Consider the following 17468-nt stretch of genomic DNA (forward strand, 5'->3'; position numbering starts at 1 on the left):
CTCCATAGACTGTCCTGCTTGGCCCTCTGGTGGCCCATCTGACCCCATCTGCTGGGACGCTAACACACTTGAGCACTGTTCTATTTGTTAGGCGCTCTGTGAGAGTGTACATTGTAAAAGAGCCATATAAATAAATATTGATTGATTGAAGCATGATCCTTCTAGCTGTGCCCAATAAAGTCATCATGAGAATGAAAACTGGTCTATTTTACTCGGCTGTTCACATCTGAGACTAACTTCATACTGTCACCAACGTGAAACAGCTACTTAGTCACCATTCTGTGCTTCTTAAATTGAAAAAGCAGTTTGAAGGAATCGCTTTCCTGTTTCACCATGACAGTGCCACAGTCCCAAAAGCAATGTCCCTTTAAGAGCAGTAAAGAGAACCTAACCGTACAGTCAAGAACACAATCAACACAACCCTCGACAGACTTTCACACATTTTTGTAGTTCAAAGTGCTACATTCACTATAAACTAAGATAAACCAGTCTTTTGGGCTACTATGTTCCACAAATAGATTTCAAACAAGCCAAATCTAATATGCAACCTGCATAAAACAAAGGAACTGAAGCATTATCAGCAGAACCAAACATCACTTTCAACCAACATTTAATGTGTATAGATCGTAAAATTTAAATTCTGTTGTCATTCATGTGTCACACAAGGGAGAGAAGGAAGGTTGATATATTGCATGTGCAGGAGACCAGATGGAACGGAAGTAAGGTCAAGTGTATTAAAAGAGGTTCAAATAGTTTAACCACAAGGTGAACGGCAGGAGAAATGCGGGTAGATGTCATCGTGCTCTGGAGGTGAAAAGAGTGTCAGACAAAGTGGTGAGTTTACAGTTGAAATTGAAGGGGTGCTGATGAATGTTTCTGCTGCATATGCACCGCAGGTGGAGGTGATATGGGTTAGAAAGATAAGTTCTGAAGTATAAGTGTGGAGACTGTAAGATGTACACAGGTTGATTACATCCTATGCAGGAGGACATCGGAAACTGTAAGGTGGACTTCAGGGAGGAGGTCGGGCACTGAGTGGCAGGGAAGAATTGCAAAATAGCTTAACAACTACTGCAGAAGTGGGTGGCAGTAGCCTAGAGGGTAACACACTCACCTATGAACCAGAACCAGAACCAGGTTCAAATCCCACTTAAAAGTCAGCTTTATTGTCAATTCTGCCACATGTACAAGACATACAGAGAATTGAAATTACGTTACTTTCAGACCCATGGTGCTTACAAGTAACATTAAATACACAACAGTAACATTGAATACAAATGTATAAATACAATTTTAAAAAACACAATATACAAATTTAAAAACACCATATACAAATAAGGGCACATGGTGGAGAGTGCAAAACCATGTAGTGCAACAAAGGTAAGTTTAAAGTGACAAAGTGACAAGTGAGGTAGTTGGCAGACCAAAGCTGCACAGAGTGACTGGTGCATGGTCAGTTTGTGTGTGTTAGGGTTCAGAACGTTTGTGGAGCAGAAGAGGGGAGTGAGGGGAGTGGGGGCAGAGCTGGGAGGGAGTTGAGTTTCCTGACAGCCTGATGGGTGAAGATGTCCTTCAGTCTGCTGGTCCTGTGCTCTTGCTCTTCTGCTGTGCTTTCTTGGCCAGTGCAGTGGTGTTATTTGTCCAGGAGAGATCCTCAGTGATGTGCACACCCAGGAACTTGGTGCTGCTCACTCTCTCCACGGATGCACCGTTGATGGTCAGAGGAGCATGCTGAGTGTTTCCTCTCCTGAAGTCAACAACAATCTCTTTCGTCTTCTCTACATTCACCACGTGGCCAGGCGGCTCTCCTCGCTTCTGTAGTTAGACTCATCCCTGTTATTAATGAGTCCCACCACAGTCGTGTCATCCGCAAACTTGATGAAGAGGTTGGAGCAGTGTGACGGAGTGCAGTCATGGGTCAGCAGAGTGAAGAGAAGGGGGCTCAGCACACATCCTTGGGGCTCAGCACACAGCCCCCGTGTTTAGAACGATGGTGCTGGATGTGTTACTGCCAACCCGTACTGCTTGTGGTCTTCCTGTGAGGAAGTCCAACAGCCAGTTACACAGTGAGGGGTTGAGCCCCAGCTGGATCAGTTTTTGTGTGAGCTGTTGTGGGATTATAGTGTTAAATGCTGAACAGCATTCAAACATATGAGTCTTTTTTTGTCCAGATGTGTGAGTGCTGAGTGGAGTGCAGTGGAGATGGCATCATCGGTCGAGCGGTTGGGCCGAAATGCATTGTGTCCCTGAGCAAGACACTTAACCCTAAGTTGCTCCAGAGGGGACTGTCCCTGTAACTATTGATTGTAAGTCGCTCTGGATAAGGACGTCTCATAAATGCTGTAAATGTAAATGTAACTGGAGAGGAAAAAACCTAGAGAGGTGCTTGGTGTGAAGTCTGGACCGAGGAAAGAGGACATCTGGTGGTGGACGGAGGAAGTACAGGAGAGGTCTCAGAAGAAGAGGTTGAAGAAGTAGGATAGACATAGAGATGAAAGAATCAGACAGTACAAAGAGAGGATCTGTCAGGAGACATGAGAGGTGATGAAACCCACAGTTTAGGTGTATGGCGAGTTGGAGGAGAGAGAAAAGAATCCAGATAGTTTGGCTCAGCAGAGGGACAGAGTTGGTAAAGATGTGCAGCAGGACCTGAACTCTATCTTCATGGGAGAAGGCAAGAGATGAAGAGGAAGGCCTAGTAGGAGATTTATAGATTTGGAAGAGGAAGATTAATGAAATGGGCAAACAGAGATGGTTGATCTGCTGTGGCGAATGTAAGGCATAACATTAAAAAACTGTCATGATCCGGACCGGCAGGGTCCGGAACATGAAACTCCGGTCCGGATTCCGGATCCGGAGTTTCATGTTTGTCCTGTGTAACGTTCCCTGATCGTGTTCACCTGCTGTCTATTTATATAATTGTATAAAGTTATCCTGTTCGTGTCTGTTCGTCGTTGGGTCATTGTTAATGTTCCCCTGTCTCGTGAAGTCTGTATTAAACCCCTGTCCTGTGGTCGTGCGAATGCGTCCTCCTTCACCGCCATGTCCAGCCCACCCGTGACAAAAACATTTAAAAAAAAGAATAAAAAGAAAACACATTGTCAATGGCTTTGAACGCTCAGAAACGCCTGTTTAGTGAGGGTGTGAGGTGGTGTGTTGGGTTGCTGCTGGGGTTACCACTTTTAATACAAAAAAACAAGGGACTCATACTGCAGCAGGGGCCACATGCCATGAGGGCCAAGACCACAGTGATCACAGGCCCAAAGGCATGCCAGTGGTGGTAAATCGCAACTTAAAATATGTTTTCAGGAAAGTATGAATACTTGGACATTAAAATAAACTGTTTTTATTGAAATGCAGTCAGTCTTTCTCTTTTACAACTCAACAGACTTCTCTAATGATAATCGTAGCTGACCAGCATAGCTGACAATAATGAACATAGACCAAAATAGGTCAAACAAAGTGTAACAGTAGCCACAAAAACAGGCTTTGGTTGACCTTGTAATATGTGAACCACATTTTAATAACTTATTAAATGTACAGATTCACTAATTATTAAATTATTATGTTAAATATTTTAGATTCAGAAATACAATTGGAAAAATATAGAAAGTGCACAAAATTACAAAGGAACCTTTTTTGAACACCAGCAGACCAGAACTATCGGTGTGCAGTACTGGAGCGTGTCAGGTCTACTTTCTTTTGTAAGTGTACTTCTTGTCACTCTGTGCAGCACTGAGTAGCTGTTTGTCTTTTAAACAGCTCGAGTAAAACTCTGAACAGGACTGTTTAAAGTTGAGGGTGATCAAGAGCTCCACAGAGAACCTGTTCCTGCTGTCACTCCATTTATTGGTCATCATGGAAAAGATTCTTTCCACATAGCCAGTTGATGCTGGGATGCTCAAGATGTGGCTGATTATGTACAGGCAGGTCAGCCATTTGAAAGAGAGCCACCTGGCAGCCATCTTTGGACTTCCGTTCATCATCTTTGAGCCTCTTCAGAATGGTACTTGCAGTGGTGCATTCATCATAGAGGTCATCCATGTTCACATTTTGGATAAGGTTGAGCTTACTAGTGATCCTCTCAGTGTCGCTGTAGGAAAGCATGGCATGTTGTAGAGAGAGAAGTTGCAGGAAGAACAGCCAGTTGTCCACAGAAAAGTCAAACCAATTCTCTTGCTGTGTTGAAAATGCTGTAAAATCTGCCCTGTCTGCTTCATGTGGGAGAATATTTTTTACATTACATTACATTTACAGCATTCATCAGACGCCCTTATCCAGAGCGACTTACAATCAGTATTTACAGGGACAGCCTCCCTGGAACAACTTAAGGTTAAGTGTCTTGCTCAGGGACACAATGGTAGTAAGTGGGATTTGAACCCGGGTCTTCTGGTTCACAGGCCAGTGTGTTACCCACTAGGCCACTACCATCTTCGCATAAAAGCGTGTGGACTAAGACTCTGTGCCTGTGGTAGGAAGGTCACCAGTTGAAGCCCAGCCTCTCCACATCTGTGGCTTCATGGGCATACTTGAAATTCTTTCATTTACATTTATAGCATTTATCAGACGCCCTTATCCAGAGCGACTTACAATCAGTAGTTACAGGGACAGTCCCCCCTTGGAGACACTCAGGGTTAAGTGTCTTTTTCAGGTACACATTGGAAGTAAGTGGGATTTGAACCTGGGTCTTCTGGTTCATAGGCGGGTGTGTTACCCACTAGGCTACTACCATCCTATTTAGCAGCTTTACTTTTGTTAAGTAGCCATAAAATTGCTCATCTCTTCTCTGTATGAGTTTTTGCTTGAAGGTAGACATAATGGAATATTTCTCAACACAGGTGGTTGAATCACTTTCCAGCTTCTTGACCTTCTTGGGCAGTGGTGGGCAGTGGTGGCCTAGCGGTTAAGGAAGCGGCCCCGTAATCAGAAGGTTGCCGGTTCGAATCCCGATCCGCCAAGGTGCCACTGAGGTGCCAGTGAGCAAAGCACCGTCCCCACACACTGCTCCCCGGGCGCCGGTCATGGCTGCCCACTGCTCACTCAGGGTGATGGGTTAAATGCAGAGGACAAATTTCACTGTGTGCACTGTGTGCTGTGCTGCTGTGTATCACATGTGACAATCACTTCACAAGAAGAACTTCCTCAAATAGGGAGAAGATGCAATTGGAGAACTGGAGACAAAACTTCCACATCATCTGGATCTTCCTCAGTTGAGGCTTCACTGAGCTTTAAAAAAGACCTGATCTGTTTGGGACACTCTTCTCCGAGGCTGATGAAATAAAATTTGACAGCAGTCCATGTTTGCAAAAGACGGGAGATGTCTGGATTGAGAGACAGTCACCTTGTTAAAACATGTCGTAGAATCTCATGGAACTCCACATCACATAACTAGCAAAAGTCTTTAAAGGATTCCCTTCGTTTGGCAGATGTGGAAAAGTAGACAAAGACCTTCAGCAAAACATTTTCCACATCTACAGTGAGCTGGTCGAGAGCATGCTTCACCATGTTGAGCACAATATGGGCGTGGCAGTTCCCTTGCAGCAGATCTTTTTGCTTTTTCTTTAGTTTAGTGAAGACATAGTTGTGGATTCCATAATGAACATTAGTATTGTCTGCACTATATGCAGTAACTTGACTTAATGATAAGCCAGATTTATTGTGGAATTGTTCTATAAAACCTATAATACCAGCAGCAGACTCATCTGCATTTTCTCCAAAATCAAGCATTTTGTTACAGATCCCTGTTTCTGGCCTGAAGTATTGAACTGCAAGGGGAACATCTTCCTGTTCCCTTTATTTAATGCATCTATCTGTATGGAGAAAGGGAGGGGTTTGTATGACTTTAAGACATCTACAACATCAGCCATTGCTTTTTTGCTTCAGCCTTTGTTCTCCCGACAGACATTTTCTTCATGATTTTGGAGTCATGCAGAATCTTTTGGTTGAGCTTGTGTCCACAGTCAGCACTGATATAGCTGATGTTGTGTTTAATAGTGGGGTACGCCTGCATCAACTCAGCTGCTGTAACCTAGAGGAGAGGAGAAAATACTAATGAACCTCATTTTAAAGGGTGGGATTGATAACAGATTTTGGCTAAAATATTTGTCCTTATTTGCAGTAACACCAATCCAAACATGGAAACAGCACAAACATAAACTAGCTACAAACATTCGCTAGTAAAGCTTTTATATAGCCTATTTCTAATTTTAAAATATGGAAAGTTGCAATTTACTAGTTTATTTTCTTTACATGGTCATTATGTTGTTTATTAATGTATTAAATGTAATGTTTCATGTAATAAATGAATGCTTATGTGTCTGGCTTAACCTTAACAAATGAATCATAATATTACATTGGAATGTTATCCACTTACGTTGTATTTACAGAATTTTTACAAATTACAATTTGTGACCCAGTGTGTGAAAACCCGGCCAAATCGAATTCTGAGATAAAGTTTGATTTTAGCCATTCATTTCACTGTGATTTCAGTTGTTGACATGGTTTTACTCAGTTAATATTAAATACATATATTTTTATTATGTTCACAGACTGTTCTTTATTTCAGGTAGAAAACAGTAAATTACAAGAAAATAAAATGACTCCAGCTAGGTTTTCACAGACTGGGTCACATTTTTAACCTTATTTAGCTATTAATCCGGAGGCATGTTGTCGCACGTCTGACAGGCCACCATGATAAGAATTCCCGCCAACACTCTGCAGCCAAGTATTTGTTTCCTTCCACTCTCTGCGCTATTTTTGCAGCCGCTTGCGTTTAAGCGCTGAAACTTTAAGACGCGGGGGTTTTACCTGGAGAAGCATGTGCCATTTTTTTAATATTCCTCTCTGCCAACACTTTGCAGACTCGACTTAAAAGACCCGCCCTCCTCACCGGACAGTTAAACCGACCAATCAAACTAACGATGACGTCAAGTGTCATCCAATCAAAAGTAGGAAATGAGGCGTCTTCATAAAGTGAATGTGGGATGATTTACATGATTTACTGCTTTAAAAAAAAAATTCAAAACGGGACGCGCAATTTCATTTTCAAATACGGGACAATTCTGTATTTTAAATAACGGGTGGCAGCCCTAGAACTTGCCGCGTCCCTCCGTAATTGCGCTGACCCCGCCACGCACACGGCTTTAATCTGCGCTCATATGTGGCGTTTGAGGAGCGGAGCTGTTTCTGCTGAACTCGCCATGTTTATTTGCCGCTTGTTATACAGAATAACACGCAAAAAAATGAAACCCCGAGGACTCTAATGGACTTAAGATAACTCTTGCTGATTGGCCAGATAGTTGTCATGGAAACCGATTTGTTTCACAATTTGTTTTTTTTTTTAGCCAATCAGGACATAACCACGCCCACCCTAAATGATTTTAAATAGGGACTGCTAGCGCATTTTCATATTACGGGAGAAATAAGCCAGATTCGTTTTTAAAATTTTACAACATGTTCTCTGTTCATTACAAGTTTTTTTCCAAACTCGACCATAATATGGTCCTGTTTAATGCTCATCACATAATGATGAGTGATCTGAAGCGGCAGATCATGAGACAAGAAAATATAAATGCGACTCGCTCTGATTTACAGATCAGCAACGCCGAGACAAATGAAGGTTAGTTGTACAATGTATAAAACAAAGCACACAGTGGTTTTATTAAACATGTATTAATAACTAGACAGGTTATTTAAAGACCCTGATCATGTTAGCATTAGATGGCGTGATAGCTGAAAGAGTTTAGCCCATTCCGCTGCATGCTTCCTACAGTTATAAACGTAGTTCATTTAGACCCTCTAAACATTTTTATCTATATATGTTATCCAGTCATAAGAGTATTTTAGGGCATTATTCTCACTGCACTTGTTAAATTCATAAAAACATACATAGAAAAACGTTTAGAAAAGTGAAGAGCTCTGCATGTATTTTAAATAAATGATGAATTTGACTCATTCTGTAATCACACTTGTTAAATTTCTTTTATGTAATTACTCAGCTTGTTGTAATGTCGACAAATGAGCATTTATCAGTAAAAGTGTACATGAAATCAAACTACAATAATTTAAATGCTGATAAACTGTATCAGATCATTAGATTATGGTGGTTCTGGTTGCACGCTTATGGTAATCCTTTTCTGCTTTCCTGTTCTAGAATACACAGATGATGACGCCCTCATACCCAAAAACTCCTCGGTCATCATTAGACGTATTCCCGCTAAAGGAGTCAAGTCTCCCAAGCAAAGATTTTTGTCTTCTAGTGACCGTTCTGCACCTTCAAGTGGATCATTACAGGCGGTATGTAACAACCACTCATTTTTACCTTAATTAATAATATTCACTATGTATATGACTGTACAGCAGTCATGTTATAAATGTTTTAAGACATTAATAACTTTACTCATAGTGTAAAAAGGTTAAAATGTCTATTTCATATTGAAACTCCAATCTCTCATGTAATCTTGCTGTACATAATGATGTGATATTAATATTACTCTTTGACAAATACTGAACATGTTCAGAGTGTCTTCAGACATCAGAGGAGTAGTCAAACAATCAGGGGTTAACCAAGCAGGGGTCAACCAAGCAGGGGTCGTACCGTGAATCAGCATTTTTTTTTGACAAATGTGCATGAAAAATTTTTGCTGGAGTGTATCGCAGAAATTAAAGCATGGTTGTCACTGATTTTTTTTTATTTAAATGAAAAAAAGACAGAGGTCATGTTGTGTGGAGCAAGTGATAGAGTTAACATTGACTTAGGTTGTTTTATGCAACACTTGACACATGCAGCGAAAAATGTTGGTGTTAGACTGGACAGCAAATTGACATTCGATGCACAGATCAACTCAGATGTCAAAACCAGCTTTTTTTCAATTGAGACAACTGTCTTTTCTTTTGTCTGTGTACAGCATTTTGGTCAACTGCGTTGTTAAGTGCTTAATAAATAAATTTGAACTTTAACTTGAACATGAAAACTTTCTTTCCATACAGATTACCAATCTCGCAGAAGTAAATGCATCCGAAGAAGACAAGATTAAAGCTGTGATGTTTCAATCTAGTCAGTGCTACAGTCAGTAAGTGTTCTTTCTTGGAAGCTCATTAATACCTGCATTTATAGGAATAATAGGTTTAACATGAGTATTTTCTATTTTAACAGGTACATGGACAAGCTTGCTGGACAACCCCCACCAAACTATATTTGCTTTCGATGTCGGGAAACTGGCCACTACATACGCAACTGTCCTACAATTGGAGTATGTGAGCTGTACTTTTCTTTTTCACATTCATACGTTGTACCAGTCCAGTCTCAGAACTAAGCATTTATTTGTGTCTTGCAGGACAAAAACTTTGACGCTTCTCAGAGGATTAAAAGAAGCACCGGGATACCACGCAGCTTCATGATGGAAGTTGCTGATACGAGCGTGAAGGGAGCCATGCTGACAAACACCGGAGTTTATGCCATCCCCATAATTAATGCGTAAGTGAAAACTGTGCTGTGTTTTATATAACTGAGGTGTATTAAAGATGGCTGCATTAACAGGGTGGTAATGACCTATTAAGTAACGCAGGTTCAAACCCGACTCACTACCATTGTGTCCCTGAGCAAGACACTTAAGAGTTGTTCAAGGGGGGCTGTCCCTCTAACTACTGATTGTCAGTCTAGATAAGGGTGTCTGCTAAATGTCATAAGTGGAAAATATAAATCTAATCCAATATTGTTCTTCCCTCATAGGGAGTCCTATGCTATAAAGAAGAAGGAGAAACCTCCTTTCCTTCCCCAGGAGCAGTCATCTTGCTCCTCAGAAGAAAAGGATCCTGTGCCTGATGAGCTACTGTGTCCCATCTGCAAGGACTTCATGAATGATGCAGCAGTTACTCCCTGCTGTGGAAACAGCTACTGTGATGAGTGTGAGTTTTAATAAGACGTTTTTCATGAGATTTGTTTCATTAAGTGGTCGATCCAAGACTCCATTAATTAATTATTTTTTTAAATTGTAGGTATTCGCACAGCATTGTTAGAGTCTGAGGAGCTTATGTGTCCCACTTGCAACCAGACTAATGTGTTTCCAGATGATCTAGTTGCCAACATAGATCTGCGCCAGGTAAGGGACATTTATATCACTGTTGTCATTACTACCTTTACAATTTGGCAAGAAGTTTTAATTTTTCTTTGTTTTCTTTGTTTACCCAGGTTATTAATAATTACCAAAAAGAGACTGGCTACATTAAAGTCATCAGAGAGGCTGTTGCCGCAAATTATCCCCAGGCTGCAGCTCAACAATCTCCACCACATTTGCAGCAGCCTATCCTACCAATTAAGGTTCCTGGATCCTGCCAGCAGGACCCCTTATTGGCTAATACTCCCCAAACTACGACAGATAATGCTCCACTGCAGACCACACAGTCCACCTCTTTGCCTCCTGCACCCCCTCAGCAGGCTTCCAGACCCTCATCACCTGGTTCAGGGGTACAAATTGGTGCACCGCCTTCAATTCCCAACCCAATCCCACCATTGGCAACACATCCTGTTTCGTCAAAGAACATCAACAGGCAGCAGAGATGGCTGAAGGAAGAGTGAGTGGATTTAGATTCTAATTACCAAAAAAATTATACACATTAATACAACAGACTCAGAAATAATTGATGTATAATGTCTTATTAACAGACTTTTAAAGATAACATTTGAAAGTTCTATTAACCTTTATTTGAAATGTGTTTTTGTAGGTCCAGGCTCCCATTTAATGGTTCTTCACGCGGTGCACCGTTTTACAGCGACTCCAAGCCTTACCGTTCCCGCAGCCGCTCACCTATTCACAGGAAACCAGCACCTGGCCCACAGTTTGGAGGACAGCGGATTTGCTTTGAGAAGGAGAGCTATCAGGAACAGGAAAGGAAGTATAGAGAACGCTCTGACACTTTCTACAAGAGTTGCAGTAACCCTTCCGGCAACCAAATGCAAGGTCGTCCTCCTCTCTATGACAGACATCCTGCAAAACGTTTCAAAGGCAACTTTCCCTACGGAAACGGTCGACGAGAAGAATATCCTCCCCCTATTCGAGGTCATGGGCCACTTCATAGAGGTCGCGATGCTACGATGCTGAGACATTTGATGCAAACTGTGGAGGCAACAAGGATGCCTTAAAAACCTCCAAGAAGGGAAAGACACCAAAAGGCAAAAGTAGATACCTCAAGCTTAAAGGAAGAAGATAAGAAGAAATGCATGATGATCACAGACCTCAAAACTTTCTAAATAAATGTCTTTGTTCTATATTAAATGTCTACTAGTGATCTTTTTAAGTTGAAATGTTGCTGACTGATACCTCACTGATGCTGATGATGTTTCTGATGCTACCTTTTCTGGTGCTTTGAGCTCCTTTATTTAAAATAATTTCGTTTTTCTAAATCACAAATCAACATAAACTAGTCCAGTTAGTGATGGACTAGATCACAGTGCTCACAGATGAGTTCTTACATAGTGTGGTGGTGCAGGGTACCAGTGCAAGTGCTATCTGAATATTAGAAGCAGTCAGAGGACAGATGAGGGTGTGACATTATTCCGAAGACTGGTGACGTGAGAACAAACATAAAAGTGAAAGTGATTAGTTGTCACATGTGACACAGCACAGCATCCAATGCACACAGTGAAATGTGGTAAGGTAAAGAATTGCAGGGGCTGATTGGGGCAGACAGGTGCAGGCGATGATGATGATGATGATGATGATTTGTTGGGTTAACTTAATTCAATACTGACACATATTTCCACACATTTAAATTATGCTATTTGAAACTAAGGCAGGAAAATAGGACCCTTCTGGCTGGCTGTCCAAGAGCCACACCTGTCCTGGTCATCAGGAAGTGCATTGTCATCGCCACTGTCTCCAACCCAGGCCATCTAGAACCACCGAACCTACAGTAAAACCTCCTCGCCCTGATCTGGACACCGTCCCAGCCTACTACCACGATCTGGCCACCATATTCAGCCCGTCCAAGGCTGCACGGCTACCACCCTATCGGCCAGGCGACATGGCCATTGACCTCCTGCCAGGAACCACACCACCTTGAGGCTGTCTTCGACGACATTGGACTATAAAAAAATGTCCTGTGATTCCAGTGATGGAATATCTATGTGCCACGGTACACAGGAATGTGGTAGAGCGCTGGTAGAGTCAGTATGCTGCTGGTATGCTGCCACCAAGGATGGGTTTAGGATGAAGCGACTCGGGATCCTCAGCTGAGACAAATTGGGGTCCAGGGACAATGAGAAAGTGCAAATATTTTGAGATTTTGTTGAGGCCATGATAGTTGATGCAGGGCCTCTGCCACAAACTGCTCCACGGCCAATTGTAGAGGGAGTAGAGATGTCCTCTTGGTGGCGTGGATCCTAGTAGCAGGTCAATGGCCATGTCGCCCAGCAGCTGGGCAGCTTTGGACGGGATGAAAATGATGATAGGGCATGATTTCAGGCAGGGACGGTGTCTAGGATGGGACGTGGTGACATGGAGGGCAGAGATGGCAGAAGACAGTAGCAATGACCATGCACTCCCCACTCCAACACCACGCCCGATGACCAAGACAGGTGTGGTTCATGGATGGCCTGCCAGGGAAACCCGAGGAGAAGAGGTGAGGTGATGATAGTGGTGATCAGGAAATGGATATCTTTAATGTGGGAATCAAGACGGAGCTGCAGAGCCACCGTTTGGTGCGTTATCGGTCTCGAGGAACCCTGGGTTCCGGAACCGAGGGTGGTGGAGGAGGACCTCGAGCCGCGTCCACCGCGCCATGCCCCCAGTACCCGGGTGTTGTAATACACCACAGAAACAACTGACAGCTAGTTATCTAGCTGTCAGAAGATGATGGGTTCCATTTGCTGAGTCTTGGTTTCTTCTGAAGGTTTTGTTCCTGTTAGAGGGACGTTGCCTCTGGCTTGCTCATCTGGGGCCTTGAGCACTGTTCTATTTGTTAGGCGCTCTGTGAGAGTGGACATTGTAAAAGCGCCTGTCACGGTGGGCTGGACATGGCGATGAAGGAGGACGCATACGCACGACTTTACACAACAAGGGAACATCAACACACAATGACCCGACGGCGAACAGACACGAACAGGATAGCTTTATACAATTATATAAATATACAACAGGTGAACACGATCAGGGAACATTACACGGTCCGAACTCCGGATCCGGAGTAACACCTGCCGGTCCGGATCATGACAGCGCCATATCAATAAATATTGATTGATTGAAGCATGATCCTTCTAGCTGTGACCAATAAAGTCATCATGAGAATGAAAACTGGTCTATTTTACTTGGCTGTTGACATCTGAGACTAACTTGTGAACCAGTTTGACGGAATCGCTTTCCTGTTTCACCATGACAGTGCCAAAGTCCCAAAAGCAACGTCCCTATAGAAAAGAGGCCTTTAAGAGCAGTAAAGAGAGCCTAACCGTCCACTCAAGAACTGTTAAGAGTTATACGTCGTTCCAACATTTATAAACTAGAGAAGAAAGACACGGAGCAGTTGAGTTCTTTTTACTTGCAAGGAGAGCGATCAGAGACGCGCATTACATCATGCCTCCAACAGCTCTGCGGTCTCAGTTGCATCTTCTCTTTTTGTTTAGTACAGGGCGGCACATTTACCATAGGATCACACCATATAAGCTTATAATAATTTTTTGCACATAGGCTTGTTTCTTGGTAGACGCTCCACCACAAGGTCATGCTCGCTGGCTTCTTGCTTCTCAGCAGCTGCAGGCCTCCTCTTATCAAGTCACGGTAACTCTTTCCTGTAAACGGTTCTGCAAACTGTCCTTTGGCCCACAGTTTCAACTCCGAGAGACTTATGATTAATACAGTTTGCGTATTCCAAAGATTAATCAAAACTCAACAAATATTTGGATTTGCCGATACTTTTGTTAACCTCTGGGCCAAAATTCTAAATGTAATTCAAGTAATTTGACTTTTTGAAACGTGTTCCAGTTCTAATTAAAAAGTCAGTCACTGTTACATACATTAAATTAAAATATTTTAATAAAATAAGAAAAATAATTGCATCAATAATTCTCAGGCTATACTGGATGGAACCAAATGGAAATGCATGACGTTTGGTGACCTGTAGTGAACAAATCTTGATAATTTTATGGTATGGGACAATAAATAGATCACAATATCTTACAATTCTGACAGTGATATGGCCTGTAGGTCAAAATGGAATAGGCACACAAGCAAAATAAACACATACTGTATTTGGGCCAAAGTCATATGCTTTTATTCAGCTGACCAGGCCACCCAAGCCAAAGGTTGTCCAATCAGGCTTTACTGACATAAAATCTCAAGCCTGTGTGAATCCTAAAAGGCACATTTCACCAGATTTGTCAATAGTTTGTAGATGGTTGAGTGTGGACCAACTGTTGGATTGAGCCAGAATGGCCCAGACACATGAGGAAAGAACCGCCCAATACTAAGTACAGAGAAGAGCATGGAGACGGAACTCACCCTGACATGTGGTCATCTGCAGCTTGCTCTGGCCACTGCTCACGTTGTTTGCCGTATTGCAGGAGAGAAGTCCAGTTACCATCCCATTCAGTAGGAGCGTGTTGTTATTCTCTCAGTGGGCTCCCATCCAGAGTCCAAGTGTAATGATGACTGTCCCCATTGGAGGAACAGGTCACCTTCTTCTCTCCGGAGGACAAACAACTGATAGACAGATTTACTGAAGACACAGGAGCTGAAGTGGCAATACAGTTTAAGTTAACATTTGGATCCAAATTCATACCATCACCAATGTTATAATATTGAATTTTGGTTCAAAAAAGTTATCATGCTAACTGGACCCTCCCTGATGAAGAAATTCTGACCCTCCCTGATGTTTTAAATTCTGAATCTCTGAATAGAACAGTATTATATAGAAGAGCCAGTCACTTTTGACCTGCAGGGTTTATTGTTCCCCGTCTCCATGTGGGAATGTAACCAAAATAGAACATCTGTGCATTTTCTCGTTTCTCAATGTAAAGTATTTTGTGGCTTTTTTTATTTCTAGCTTTCTGGGGCTCTGCTGCCTCTTCGTTGGTTAAGTTTAGTGGAGTTTAAATTCTTCAAGTGGCCAAACCATTGTTAAGGCAGAACATTCCTCAAAAGGTCCAAGACCAGGAGTATCGTCAGGTGGCCATAATCAGGTCTTCAGGTTCCACACTAATGTCAAAAGACAATCAAATTGATCTTGTAGAGTGATCCACAGATGAGATGCTCAGGGGGTTTTAATTCTCCTCCCCTGGACCCGTGTGGCTCCTTCTCTCTTCTCCTTGGGTCTTTCTTCTCTCCAAACCTCTGATTATTTGTTCTTCTCACTTATTGTGGTCATGTAGCAATGATTTCAGTAACTTCTTTTGTGCATCACATCAGAAGATGTGAGATCAGCTAAAATACATTGATAACAATTAATGGATTCAGGTTGATTTCTGATGCTATACAACATAGAACTTATTTTACAGTAGCCACAGGGGTGAGGATAAATGCGTACCTTCGATAAATATGTACATCTTTAGGTTCTCCATTTCTACCCCTGCATTATTGAAGATCTCAGTTCTATATGTTCCGGAGTCACTCTTCTCTGCAGACTTGACAGCTGTGCATTTATTTATAAAATGCTAATTCTTGTGGATCAGCAGGCAGCTGCAGATACACAGGCTCTCCAACAGCTCCGTAACACACTGTTATTTCAGGTGTCATCTGTTGTACTCCTTCCTTTCTGATTTCATATCCTTTCTGAAAGTCTGAATTCATATCCTCCTGTGCGGCATCACAGGGGCGGAGATAGACTCTTTTAAAGATGGTTTATTGGTTGAACAGTATGGTATATTCTGAGCATTCTGAGGCATGAAGTACCAGTGCCTGCAGTCAATATAATGTAACTTAAATGCAATATGAATTTACCTCACAGTGGCATTTTTAATAGTGACATGGCGTTTCATACAAAAGATTTTGTACTGAATAACTAGTATTTTATTAAATGGTTATGAAAAGGATTTAAAAGAGAATAAGGAACCTACCTCTTTTGGCCAGGATTGCAGAACAGACCCACAGCTGAGGATCTCAGGTTGCGACTGGACACTGCAACACAAATGAACAACCAATGTATTTAATATTCAGCATAATATTCTAAATTGTTTGTGTAACCTAATCTGCAACTGAAGATTAGCTGAAGACTAAAACAAATTCAACAAAATGGTTAATAAGTTAATAGATGCCGGCGCCCAGGGTGAGATTTGCAGAAATGGATCTATACTACTGTGGTACCCAAAAACAGTAAACCGAGTACAAGGTCAAAAGAAAACTCTTTAACAATACAGGGGACAGGGGACAAAACGGGGGACATGACGCCAGACTAGCCAAATGGCAAGCGTCAGCGCAAAAAATGTAACAGGCAGGGGTTTTTGTAATGAGTTCTCCAGGACAGGAGATAGAACGGAGAAATGCATTATATGGAGAAATGCATTATATTGTGTGAATTACTTTACTGAAATGTTTCGTCTAGCACAAATACACATATTGATCTGTATAGACAAACCTAAAAATATAGATGAAAACAAATATCTCATAAGCCCATACTTGCAATAGCATATTTACATGTAGTATGCATATATAAAAGAAATATATCTCAACATGGTCAATATCTGTGCATATGAGACTGTCACAGAGGATCCCATGAAGTGGTGGGCACACCTGATGAAAACTCCCGGAACACTGAGGCCACTTCCCCTTAATTCCCTGCACTATAAATGTCTTCCTGCACCAGTGTTCCAGGTTCTCATATTGAACTGAAAACCTGACTCGAGTGAAAGGATTCGGGTGCTCCGGTTTTCTCGTGTTTGTGGTCTTGGTCTGAATTTGGTAAATGGTCTTGGTCTTGTTTTGTGCTTCAGGTGGTGTGTGTGGAGTGCGAGTCCTCGTGTGAGTGTTGCTTTGCCCCTCCTCGTCCCCTTCCCCGTGGTAGAGCCTTATATGTTTGTCCTGGGTATAAATAAAATAAAACACTCACACAGGAGCAGAAAGTGACCATAAATTAAAAGTGTTGGGCCATTAGCTGGAATCTCCATCTAGGAACCTATTCATGTTACAACACTGCTGGTCAACAGAAAAAGTGATATCTGAAAAGCAGTTTATTTTACAAGGAGGTACATTATCACACAAGACCATGATCCACTCACTATCTCTCTTGCGGCAAACTGCCCCACACCGACTCCTATGTGCCACCCCCAAATCCTGTTGGACCTGGAACACTGCAAATGGGCACCTTTAAAAGAAAACAACAGCCAATCACTGCACCGGGGTGGAGCCAGTAATTTGGTGCGTGTTCCCTCTCACTAAAATGGTGTAACACACACAGACAAACAAACATCACAAACATAAGAACGTAACAACTCGATTTTTTTCCTACCTGCACAGACCTACACGAATCAACCCCAGCGTTAAAAC

General features: G+C 42.1%; 1 pseudogene; it reads left to right on the plus strand.

Annotated features, from left to right (window-relative positions):
- The first annotated feature begins 7452 nt into the window (after positions 1-7452).
- Positions 7453-12060, plus strand: LOC114768563 (E3 ubiquitin-protein ligase RBBP6-like; annotated as a pseudogene).
- Positions 12061-17468: the final 5408 nt, after the last annotated feature.

This window comes from Denticeps clupeoides, chromosome 18 (assembly GCF_900700375.1).
Source record: "Denticeps clupeoides chromosome 18, fDenClu1.1, whole genome shotgun sequence".
Taxonomy (NCBI): Eukaryota; Metazoa; Chordata; class Actinopteri; order Clupeiformes; family Denticipitidae; genus Denticeps; species Denticeps clupeoides.